This window comes from Pyrus communis, chromosome 6 (genome assembly GCF_041283825.1).
Source record: "Pyrus communis isolate YQ-2024b chromosome 6, ASM4128382v1, whole genome shotgun sequence".
NCBI classification, from domain to species: domain Eukaryota; kingdom Viridiplantae; phylum Streptophyta; class Magnoliopsida; order Rosales; family Rosaceae; genus Pyrus; species Pyrus communis.
This window is the reverse complement of record NC_142570.1, coordinates 10,507,742-10,520,264: the sequence shown is the minus strand read 5'-3', so window position 1 is coordinate 10,520,264 and position 12,523 is coordinate 10,507,742. Positions and strand designations below refer to the sequence as shown.

General features: G+C 38.8%; 2 pseudogenes across 1 annotated transcript; one reads left to right on the top strand and one right to left on the bottom strand.

Annotated features, from left to right (window-relative positions):
• The first annotated feature begins 264 nt into the window (after nt 1-264).
• Nucleotides 265-1,184, top strand: LOC148696278 (BAHD acyltransferase At5g47980-like; annotated as a pseudogene).
• A 5,554-nt stretch (nt 1,185-6,738) lies between these two features.
• Nucleotides 6,739-9,469, bottom strand: LOC137711008 (cytochrome P450 86A22 pseudogene; annotated as a pseudogene). The gene has a single exon (XR_015963597.1). The product of XR_015963597.1 is annotated as a cytochrome P450 86A22 pseudogene (transcript).
• Nucleotides 9,470-12,523: the final 3,054 nt, after the last annotated feature.

The following is a 12,523-nucleotide window of genomic DNA, read 5'->3' as shown; positions in this document are numbered from 1 at the left end:
GCAGAGAGAATATAACTTTTGCAGCTAGGATTCTCATTCATCACACTGAACATATAAGCTCAACATCAGTACAAAAAGAACCGTTGGAGGGGAGAGAGAGAACTAACAAACTCAATCAACCTCAGCCTTCCATTGTATCTAGCCTATGAGCTAATGGCAAGTGTACCATTACATAGCTTACGAGTTAATAAAAGAACTCTCCGATAACATAATTACATGTGTAAAATCTGAATGCGGGATTGATATTCTCAACACTAACTTCTCCTAGTCCAAGCCAACTTCTTTGTATATGGTGACATGGTGATCGGGATTGCTATTTTGCATAAGGTAGCTAATGCGTTTATAACCAGCAGATTCTTTAAAAGTTGGGCTGCAATTGCCCTTGGCTCCAATACTACTAGTGATATAGTGCCTGTATCAGAATTTGATGCTCTAGCATCACTTTTTCTACCACTGGATTTCCTCAACTCATTGGACAAACCTTCCATGCAAGTTGTCCAAGAAAGCTATGTGACTCAGAAAACGTTTGTGTTAAATTAATGCTCCAAAGATTGTTGCTCTCAAGACCAAAACTGCAAGTTCCACCGTGCCAAATCCTACCCGCATCGAAGTTGTGTCCGTTCTCATTTAGAAATCCGCGATGGAAGCATCAAGATCAAACTTGAGTTTTGTAAGGCCATCCATCTGGTGTCAAATTGTGAACATAAGGAATATATATATTGGTTCAGCCTTCGATAGAAGATGTATTGGGAAATGTTGTTGGTTATTTTGTAGTAAAGACAGAAGAAGTGATGAAGATCACGATGATATTCAAAACTTGGTTGCTAAGTAGAGGAAAGGCTTTGAGGAATTTAAGGTGCGTTATGCTAATGGAATAAGGGGAATGATGTATTTCAATTCTCTATGGAATTTGTTAAGTGCATCCAAAATGAGGATATGGATAGTTATTGTAACTCAAGTTGGTGCAGGTTTCCTATCCACTCAGCCAAGTTTGGAGGGGAAGACCATCCTGGATGGACATCCCTAGTAACCGAGAAATGAAAAACACGATGACGTTGGTGGATGTAAGTGATTGCATCACCATAGAATTGCGCGCGACTTTGAAAGAACAGAATATGGCCTCTTTCGAAACCAACCAGGAATTGCTTGCATATGCTTCTTGGAATACGAGTATCATCCTGTAACAATTAATACCAAGCAGAAGTTGTGTACGTACATTCCTCGACTATGAACATGCGTACAACTAAATGACGGACAGTCATAATAAGGTTTACAAGTTCACCAATTCAAACCAGGTAACGAGCCAATGAATCTCATTTTCTTTGGCACTGTAACCCTCTATTGTGTTATTCAATAAAAACTGATGTTTTTCAATTATATATCTGAAATATGTTTCACCTATGTATATCTCAATATTTATATCTCTTTCTTCTTCCTTTTTCAAATGAGGTTTCTCTAGCAATTGTACACTTATTATTCTCTGATAACGTTTTTAAAACTTGTTAAACAGTACAATTCGAGTAACACATTTTCCCTTTCTAGAAACCCAGATCCAGAGCCTCATCTCCAGCTTCAACTTTTAGCCACCGCCCCTTACGCTTGCTCGGGGTAGGCAACAACCTGCTACTTCCTCCTCTTTCCAGTCTTCTTCTTCCCTCATTTACCGTTTTCTTCTTTTTCCTCCCCTCTCATTTCCTCTGCATCCATATCTTCCTCTCCTCTTTCCAGTCTCATTCTTTTGTTTTATTCATGATTCTCCCCGAGTTTATCTCAGTTCTTCCTGAGTCAAGTCTCAACTATCCCTTGAGCTTGTCTTAAGTTTGGGCTCCATGCCCCTTATCCAGCGTCTTTTGCCCACTTTTACTGCTTTCTGTCTTTTAATTTTCCGTCTTCTCTCCTCCTTAGTTGTGATACTCCATCCCACCGTATACTCAGATAGGCGGGCTCCGATCAAGAATTGGATACCAAATCTACTACCCTCCTTCACTTTCCTTTTCCCAACCGGCATGCCTATGCCGAATCCCCATCGAGGCCAAGTATTGGGTATTTTACATACCTTCTTAGCCTCACTCTCTACCCGTATGATACTTTGTTTGTATATATTTGCAGGGGTTCATGAAGGGGACTTGGATCTGGTGTCTACTTTCTCGGTTCGGAGTTTGGCTTCCTCCGAAGATGTGACACCGGCGGCAATCTAGTTTATGCAGGTTGAGGTAAGGGTTCTTTTGTTTTTGCAACCTTTGGGCCTATGTTTGTGATGGCCTCCCATTGTATCTTAGGTTACTGCTCTCATTTTACTTGGGCCATTAGTTACATAAGGAAAGAAAGTAAAAAATTGTAAAGTAAAACATTATTGTTTCCTAGTTACGGAAGGGTAAAAGTGTCCCAGAAGCCAATTAGGCTTCGTACGAACTCTTGGCTAAAATCCAATCCACAACAGGAGACTTTTTTCTTCCTCCATCTATGCTTAAAAAGGGTAATGTTATGAAAGTCAATTACTTGGCCAGCAAGGAAAAATTTCCTGATTTAAAACATATTTCTTGAAAATCTGTATAAATACTGATAAAAGGGTATTACAAACACATCATCGACCGAAAAAAAACCATAAGTTATCTCTCTCTCAACAATGGAAGCAGCTCCTCCATGCCCAGAAGAGGAAGCTTCAACAGAGTTGACTTTCTAGACGATAAACAAGAAGAGAAAACCAGAGGCAGAGTGCCCTAATCCGAAACGCGAGAAACTAGCCTTGGATGATCATAACACCAACAAGAAGGGTGATCTAAGAAAAAAAAAACTGCAATGTTTTCCCGCCTGAGCCCGCGTGACGCTTGGGAAACCAAGAAAACCCTCCAAGCCAGTGATCTCGGAAACTTGCTGATCTTGGAAACAAATTTTGTCAAGAACCTCATTTTTTCTTGCTTGGGCGACAAGACTGCCCAAAGGGTCAAGACCAAAGCGGGTGCACAAGTCGTACGGTTCATGGCTGCAACACGTTTTCCAAGCATCGAATGGAATCGCCGGCCAAGAGTTACGTTTTCGATGAAGATTGGAACCAAGAGTTTGTGAAGAGGAGGGAATTGAAAGAAGGTGATGAAATTAGACTTGGTTTGTACACACCTACACCCAGTGGCAAAGCTACATAGGGGGGAGGGGGGGCCGTCGCCCTTCCGCTCGCCGGAAAACAAGCCCAGGAACGTCCTTTTGTTTCGCCCAGAAACTGGAAAGTACGGTGGTTTCTGACCTTTGTTGCTGTGCAGCACCCCCTGCGCGCAGCAGGGTTTGATTCATAAAAGAAAAAATATTTATTTAAGCAAAGCGACACCGTTTTACTGCTTTATTAAAACAAAAAGGACACCCAACCCAACCTGTTTTACTGCAGCAGGGTTTGGTTTCTGGCCTTTGCTGCTGTGCAGCGTTCCCATTAGCCATTACCCCATTTTCCATCAGAGCCCCAATTCCCAGCAATCACCAAAAGCCACGGTAGTAGTCTGAACACCCAACCCAACCCGTTCCGTCGGCCCTTCCATTCCAACCGCCATGCCAACTTCCATTTCAGTCGTCATCCAGCCGCCACGCCATCCTTCCCAATTTTAGGTAAATTTTTTATTTTTCAAATCCTAATTAACTATTTAATTCGATTTTTTGTTTAATTAGTATTGAATCATAGGGTAATAAATTAATATGGTTATTGATTATTGATTGATTAATTGAATTATTGAATAAGTTATATTATTATTCATATTGATTAGTCGAATTGAGTTTTTATTTATTAAATATTTGTAGTGATTATTGGTATTGATTAATTGAATTGTTGGTTTGATTAGTTGTTAGTCATATTAGTATGGTCTGAGAGTCAAAGAGTTTTTTTTCCACCATCCTGTTACGTGATAAAACGATACTACAAGAAAAAACAATGCTAAATCCTTGCATGCTTTTGTTTGTTTTAATAAGTTATGGAAGACATGACTATATAAAAGGATTTGAATGTGCCATTTTTTTGAACTTGGACATTTGAAGTTCGCCCCTCCCCTGACATATTCTGACTTCGCCACTTCCCACACCTTCCAAATTCATGTTTACTTTCTCTGTACTTAAAGGGGCATGTCTGGTTCATGATCAAGAATAATTTTACCTTGCAACTAATTTCGGAATTAACTAGTTGTAACTAGTTAGTTAATTTCCCTTCTCCATTCGTCGTGACGTCGAGTTTATATAGCGACAGTGCTGTAATCAATTAGGTTAAATAGTTCCAAGTAATGAAATTATGTTGAAATAGTATTTGTTGTTTAGATTTGGCAGATCTGTACGTATTCAAGTACTCTATATTCCTCCTGTAGCTCTACGCCTATTGTGATGTTTTAATCTTCCAAGTCTGCTTCGATTTCCTTTCTTTGTCCTTTTGATTTTATTTTATGATATAACGATATGCTTTGGTTGAAGTGAGCACTTCACTATATATAGTACTAGTGGTCCTGTGGTCCATAGAATTATTTAAACACTGTTAACTTTGTTTTATATTAATAACCTTTGTCAAACTCTTTTGTGAATACCCTTTTTTGCTACTTCATGACTTTGTAAAAACTTTCTAGAGAGCACAATCGAGGAGCTTCTGTCTAAACCATCGCGTTAATATGTCATACCAGATCAATTTTAAGCACATAATAAATTAAAATTTCCAAGAATATTTTGCCTCTTAAATGTAAATGACACTTTTTTTTTTTTTTTGGACAAACAAAGTATAATTCATTAAAGAGAAAGCTAATACAAAGTAAGGACAACTCCAAAAAAGAGTCCAGAAAAGCCAAGCAAAAGCCCAACACCATAAACGAAAATTACAATGAGAAGGGCCCAAAGTGAGCAACCCATAGCAACAACCAAATCGAAAACCATAGACAGCCACCTCCACCAACACAGCCGCATCGCTACCGCAGATCCATCACCACCACCCGGAAAAAGGGCCAAAGAACCAAAAGGATGAACGGAAAATGGGGGTAGGCAAGTTACCCACATTGGAAGCGCTCCCATAATCCTACCAAATAATGCAAAAAGCACTTTAAATTTTGCGAAGCAGCAAGGGTAGATGGTAAGAGATTCACGGTGAGAAGCGATGATTGGAGAGGAACAAGGCAAAGAAAATAGATTTGAGATAAACTCAAGGAATACTGAGACCAAGCTTAAAGCAACCTGAGACACAAAATGCTCAGACAGAAAGCAAACGAAAGCTAAAAGCATAAATAGATAAACTAAATCTCCAACCTTGGTGGCTTGGAAAGGGAAAAACTGTGGTGGAGCTGGAGGAGAAAGAGGAGATGGGGAAATCGGGAGGATAGACAACGAAAGAAGGGGAGAAAAAAAGGAAACAAGGGTGGAGAAAAAGGAAGAGGAAGAAGGGCGAAAAAACAGGAAGAGATAGACGAAAGGGATGAAAATATAGGGTGGACGAACGAGGAAGATAGAGGAGGACGAGGAAGGGAGGGCTAGGCTGCCACCGACCTCAAGCCTGAGCAAAGTGGCCGATGGCAAAGGAGGTTTCAGAGGTTAGGCGCTTTACCTTGGGGGAAGGAGATGGCACAGAGTCATAGGTGAAAAGCTTCTGCAAACCCCACTACTTTGAAGTCCTAAAGGGGTGTTTGTTTGACCGGATTAGGAGGGATTGGACTAGACTAGACTAATTGCTAGTGTAGTTTCATGTTTGGTTTGCACAAGGATTAGGTTTAATGGGATTAGATGGGACTCGCTGGGATTAAAGACTTCATTAGGAGTTCTTGTCCAAGAACCCCAATTTCGGCGGGACTTGTAAGACCACCTGCAAGAGAAAACCTTGCTCTTCCTGCGAGAGAGAGTCGTCGCCATCACTCCCTGCATTCCCTACTCCCTCCTTGCCCTACTTCCTCATCCTCATCTCTACGTCCTGCTTGCCCTCATCAGCATCCTGGTCACCCTCCACCTAAATCGCCCCTCCTCTTCCCTCGTTCGATCCCCATCGAAGTAACCCTCTCTCTTTAAGTCTCTCACTCTCTTTGGTTCTTTTGAAATTTTTCCATCTGTTTTTTTATTTGTTATTTATTTATGGAATCTAGGTTTATTGAAGGGTGTTGAATTTCAGAATTTAAGTTGAGTTTTTGCAGGTTGTATAATGTGATTTAGTTAAGGTTTATGTGTTAGAGTTTGTCAATCTGTTAAATTTTATGGACTGATTGGATTCTACCCGTTGCGTTGACTATTTGATGGGTTACAAGTAGATTGTTATGTGTGTGTGTGTGTAGTGTGCAATGTGCAATGTGCTCCAGGGCTCCAGGGACAATGACATGGAGAAAGAGTCCCTGCTTGTAATTTCCGAAAAAGAAGAAAGAGTCCCTGTTTGGACCCAATTTGAGTTGTTTGTGCTAATTTGGTGTCGGATTTGTGAATTGCATGTTGAAAATTTTATTATCCTACTTTTTAGTCCGACACTGCACCAAACGCATCACTAAGTTAATCCAACTTAATCTAGTCTAAGCCAATCCAGCTTAATCCCTGCAGCTAGTCCAGTCCGAGACAGTCTGGTGCAACAAACGCACCCTAAATGTAAATGATACATAAAAGGTTAGAATATATCACAATTTGGTCACGGGTGACATTACACCACGATTCGGTCACGGGTGGCATTAAAATCACGATTCGTGTACGGTACATATACTTGGTGGATTAAACCACACTCATCTAATTAATGACACATTTAATAATGCAAGGGTAATATACAAACTGAGCTTCATTTCTCTTATTTCTTATTAAATATGACATGTAGATACATAGACCAAAAGTCCACTACAAACATACATAATTATGTTTCAAGTCTCCCACCAATCAATGTCTTGCTTACCGTAATAATATAGAATCACTCAAAATATAAGGTCCATAATAAACTCCATAATTTCTCCATTTTTTTTCTCATATATATATATATATATATATATATATATATATATATATATTACTAATATTATAAGATATAGAGAACTGTTATTGACATTCTAAAAATTTCATTTGGCACTCCTCACAAGTGTATTTTTCTTTCTAAATACAGAAAGTTTGGAGTGCAAAATGAGAATTTTAGGAGTGTTAATTCTAAGATATAATATTAGAACTATAAGAGCCATATGTGACATTGACCTTAATTAAGTACTGCTCACCATATTCACATGCCAGCCCTCTCAAACCACAATATCGACATCTTCTTTTCCGCATTGGCCACCCTTGCCTATATTTGCCAAAATAGGCGTCAAATCTCTAGGGTGCACGTTAACCCTGAGGCCATACTTCATGAACAATGTCAATGACATCTTCTGCTCAACCCGGTGGCCTGGCACCACCGCGAGCCTGTGCCTCAGCAGCACCGCCGCCGCGATTGACTTCATTTGCAAGTAAGCTAAATCCTTGCCTAAGCAAATTCTGGGACCGGCATTGAAAGATACAAATTTGTAAGAATCTTGTGCCTCCATTTTTTTGCCATCAGAAGACAACCACCTCTCCGGCTTAAACTCTAGGCAATCTTCACCCCAAATGAACTTCATGCGACTGATTGCGTAGATTGAATATGTGATTGAAGATCCGGCCGGTACAAAAGTCCCGCTCGGCAAAATGTCGTCGTTGATTGTCTGCTTGGAGTCTTGTGGAACGGAAGGGTAAAGCCTTAGGGTCTCGGACAATGCGGCCTTAAGGTATGTCAGTCGATCAACTTCTTCAAAGAACAAGGGCTCTTTCACCCACTTGGAAGTATCACTGCCACGTGTCTCCATCAGAACGGTGCAAATTTCAGAAAGGATTTTCTCCTCAACTTGTGGGTTTTGAATCACCAACCAAAAGAACCAACTCAGCGCGACCGATGACGTGTCACGTCCAGCTAGGATGAAGTTGAGCGCCACCTGTTGGAGGAATTTGTCGGAGTAGGAATTTTTCTTCATGAACCGAGACAACAAGTCATCATGTGGGGTCCCATTGCAAAGACCTTGTTGCTGGCTTTCCAACTCGAGCTTACGCGCGTTGATGATGGCGGATAGGTATTTATCGATGCGATGGAGGCTATGGTTCAAGCTGACTTCCATTCCGAGCCCAAGCCACTTTTTGAACTTCCAAATGATTTCCGGCAAGATAAAGCGTTGCAACGTGGCTTCCGTGGCTCCGTCGAAAGCATTTGCGAATTCATTTTCGGGAAGGCCCGGAGCTAGCGTCTGTGGGTCTTTCCCGAAGGCCAACCCGCATATGTTATCGAAAGTGAGCCGGAGCAAGAGATCTTGAAGATCTACAGGCTTAGCTTCGTTCTGAGCCGTCTCAAGAACCGGGCAAAACCTAAGTTCGATGGCTCGGCTCACCCAACGGGCCATGGCTTGGCGGAGCGTTCGGGTGGTGAATTCCAGTGCCGCCGTCTTGCGCTGGAACAGCCACGTGTCACCATCACTGTTGAAGATCCCATCACCAAGCAGATCATGGAACACAGCTTGCCAGGTAGGACCCTTGGGGTAATTATCAAACCGAAGCTTCAGAATGTGCTCCAAGTTCTTGGGGTCGCATGTGACAGTCACAAGCCCTTGCTTGCGTGCCAGGAAGGGAATGGCACAGGTGCACGTCTGGTACGTGCCACCGCACGCGCGGAGATTATCGGCGATCCAGTCGTGCATCCGGTTCATGTTCTGGATGAGACCCGGGAGGCTGCCGACTACCGGCCAGACACGTGGACCGTACATTGACCGTGAGATCATCTTGAACCAAAATAAATACGCCGCTATGGCTGATAAGATCATTAAAGCCATTGATGCCTCCATCTAATAACTGATTAGCAAGCCCCCGCTTGAAAATATTTAAACCACTTCACTTCCCAGTAATACGAAAGTTAACCCCTGACCCAAGTAATTAAACTGATCCAAGAAAAAATGGACGGACAAGCAAGAACATGAAAAATTAAGTAACAAAATGAAAAACCCGAATCGAAACTGAAAGACGAAAGAAATCCCAGATAAATTGTGAAGAAAAATGAATATCTGGCAGGCTAGGGTTTGGAATGTGAGATCTGGATTAGGGTTCTGCGACAATGTGCATGATGAAGGAGAACAAGAAGAAGAAGAAGAAGATGGAGAGTGAGGCAATGAATGAAAGGAAAGGAAAAGAAAAAATGTCACTTATAACACTACAGAGGAGGGGAGAAGAGGGGCCGGGAAATAATTAGGAAGGCTGAAAAAGCGGTTCGTTTCTGTTTTTCTTTCTTTTCAGTCCATTAATTTCCTTTCACTTTCTCTCAATTTCTGTCTAATCATTCATATACATATGTATACATACATACACACATACACACATACACACACACATATACAAGAGAAATTATCTAGAAACTGTCAAAATTTATAATTAATACTAGCGGAGATAGTTGGCCACCCTTCCTATGTAAAACTTTTATAAATTAATTATAAGCGTGTATGGATATAATATCCCATATATTTCAATAGTAATGGAGATGAACAAAACCCTATATTATCACCTTTCTGTCAATCTCTCTGTCTAGAAACGATGGAGCTTTAGAGGAAAATCCCATGAATTTCTCACCTAACTTGGAGGAAAGTGCACCTTCATCTTAAATTTTCGCATTCAATGAAGCAGTGTGGGAGTTATTGAGATTAGTTGAGCAAGCCGTATACATGTCTACTATTGTGTGCATTTGTATGCATGGGAGACATGGAATGGTGAATGAATAACGACTCTATGTACTTATGTAGCTTCCATATATATAGCTTATCCCTGATGAAATTTACGTGGTTTTGGGTCGAGATTTCGTAAGAAACACTCTTAGGCATTTGAGTTACAAGAATCTTATCGATCTAGAAAATTACAGTTACTAAAGTGTACTAGATTCACAGTTTAGTAATTATAATGAGAAATAAATAAGTAGAGAATTTAGAGTTACAAGAGTATGTTTATAAAAGTATAAAACTACATAGTTTTTCAATATAAATACAATATTATCATGGAAAATAAATGAGCAAAATTCAGGATACAATAAGCCCTCGAGTTTAGCTCATATCTGAAAATGGGTTAGGCTTAGGCATACAAATGATTTGATTCCTTCCATTGTAATTTAAAAGAATTCGGGTACAATACTGATGTTATCGTCGAGTATGAAAACTTTCATTTGTTGCCATTTCTTTTTCTTTATTTATTGCGACAACAATATTTGAGTAGAGTGGAAATTTCAGTTGTCACTTAGTCAATCATATATTGTCAGCAAACTCATTACATATGAACATAACTTCTACCAGAAATGAAAGCGAGTACCAAGCTGTGATACTCTGACAATTTGATTTTATGCAATTATAAATTTAGAGCAGATTGTTGACATGGGAGTGCTTGTTTGGTTGGGTCAGCTAACCACCAACATTTATTTTGAGCATACCAGCTTATACGGCGTTGCTTTTATCTCGAGGACAGTCGTTGCAATCCGTCCATAACGTTTGGCAAGAAAAGTCGTCCAATATATATTTTGTTGTTCACTTTCGGAGTAATACTGTACCTCTCAGTGGCTCTTTCCTCATGTTATGGGTCGTATTATAAGACCCGAATATTTTAGAAAGTTTAATGTAATATCAATGAGGTTTTAGTGACCTAACTAGAAACAACATTGAATATAATGACAGGAATAGTTCATGAAAGTATAACTCGAGTTGTATTTCCGATATGACGGGTTTGAGGAAGAAGAAACAAGAAGAACTTGAGGGCTTTGGAGAAAAATATGTGAGAAAAGGGAGAGTAAATATGTAATTTTATACCTGTGGGACCTTTGCACGACGAAGACTTCGTCACACAAAGCTCGTGGTAATTACTTGGCCTTAAATGGCTCACCTACCATTACACAGCACCTTGGGCGATGAACACTTCATCGCTCAAAGTTTTCACGGAAAAATGGTCGTTGCGCAAGATGTAGGCGCCAAATCTCCCTCTATCTGCGTTTTTTTTCAACCTTTGTGCGACAAACATATGGTGTCGTCCAACAAATGGTTTTTTATACTAGTGATCCCTAAACCCATATTTGAAGGTTCTTGTCTTTCAATTATATAACTTTGTTCAATTTTCTACAAAATTTATTAAATATAACCAGATTTTCATTTTTGCCCTTAAACTCAAATGACAGATGCTCTTGTCAGATTTTATCTTGTGTTGCTCTGTTGGTCATTTTTACTAACTTTGTTTATTTTTCTTAAATTATGAAATATAGTGCAGCACAAAATAGAATTAGACAATAACAATTATTAGACATGGCATTCATGTCGTGTTTCCCTTGTTCGTGTCATTTTCGTAACACATCCGATATCTTAACAGATCGTGTCGTGTAACATCTATTAAGGTAAACGGGGTAATATAACCCGACTCGAAATCGACCCATTAATATTATCAAGTAATATGAACCACCCGTTACTCGTTAAAAAAAATATTTTAAATCAATAAATAATGAAAATGAAAAATATAATTTGACCCAAAAAAAATAGAAAACATAATACCAAATTAGTATATGCATATTGACACACCCCGAGCTAAGGAGGGCATGCTGGTCGTCACGTGAGAGTGACGTAACCATGTGCACAGTACGGAAGCTAAGAAGATAAATAGAATTACGAATAAATAAAAACCGAATCACTAGCAATACGCTAAAAGAATTCCATACTTCTTACCATACACTACTCAACGAAAGCCAAAAACCCTTTACCTCTAGGATGTTTTCGTAAAATCACGCTTTTAAAATTTGTAAAATCATAAAAGTTTGGGATGGGCTGTGACATATATCACATTGTCACATAAATATTACTTCAAAACATATAAAAAAAAAACATTTCTCTTTCAAGTATTACATACCCCAAAATAAGAGCTTAGTAAAAAAAACATTAGTACATTACTACAAAATACCAAATGTTCAAGGATATACAAAATGAAGGGAGTTGCGTTTCAAGGTTGAGAATACAATCACAAACGTTTATATATGCTTTCACACGGTGATGTACCTATCCTAAACCTTAGAGGATACAATCACGAGAGTTTGCCTATTTTTTAACATTTTTTACACTTATAAATAAATTATTAATTTTTTAATATGTTTGGTATTTTTAAATTACTTGATATTTTTTTATACTAAAAATAAATAAATAAATAAAACTTGAATTAAGAATACCTAATACATATTTCATATTTCATATAATACATACACGCACACTATGGCTATTGTATTTTATAGTAAGTTTATTTTATTAGTTTAAAAAAGGGTAAATTACACTTTCATACCTCAGATTTAGGATCTATTTTAATTCCTTACAACATCTTTAAAACATTTCACTTTCATAGCTTAAGTACTATTTTATTTCAAAATAATATATCCGTTACATTTTTCATTCATTGATCCATTAAATGCTGACGTGACTGCCAAATATGTGACACGTGGCAAAAATTTTCTTTTTTTTTAAAAACCTTAATCTTCTAAATAATAATAAAATAAAATAAAAAAGTTAGA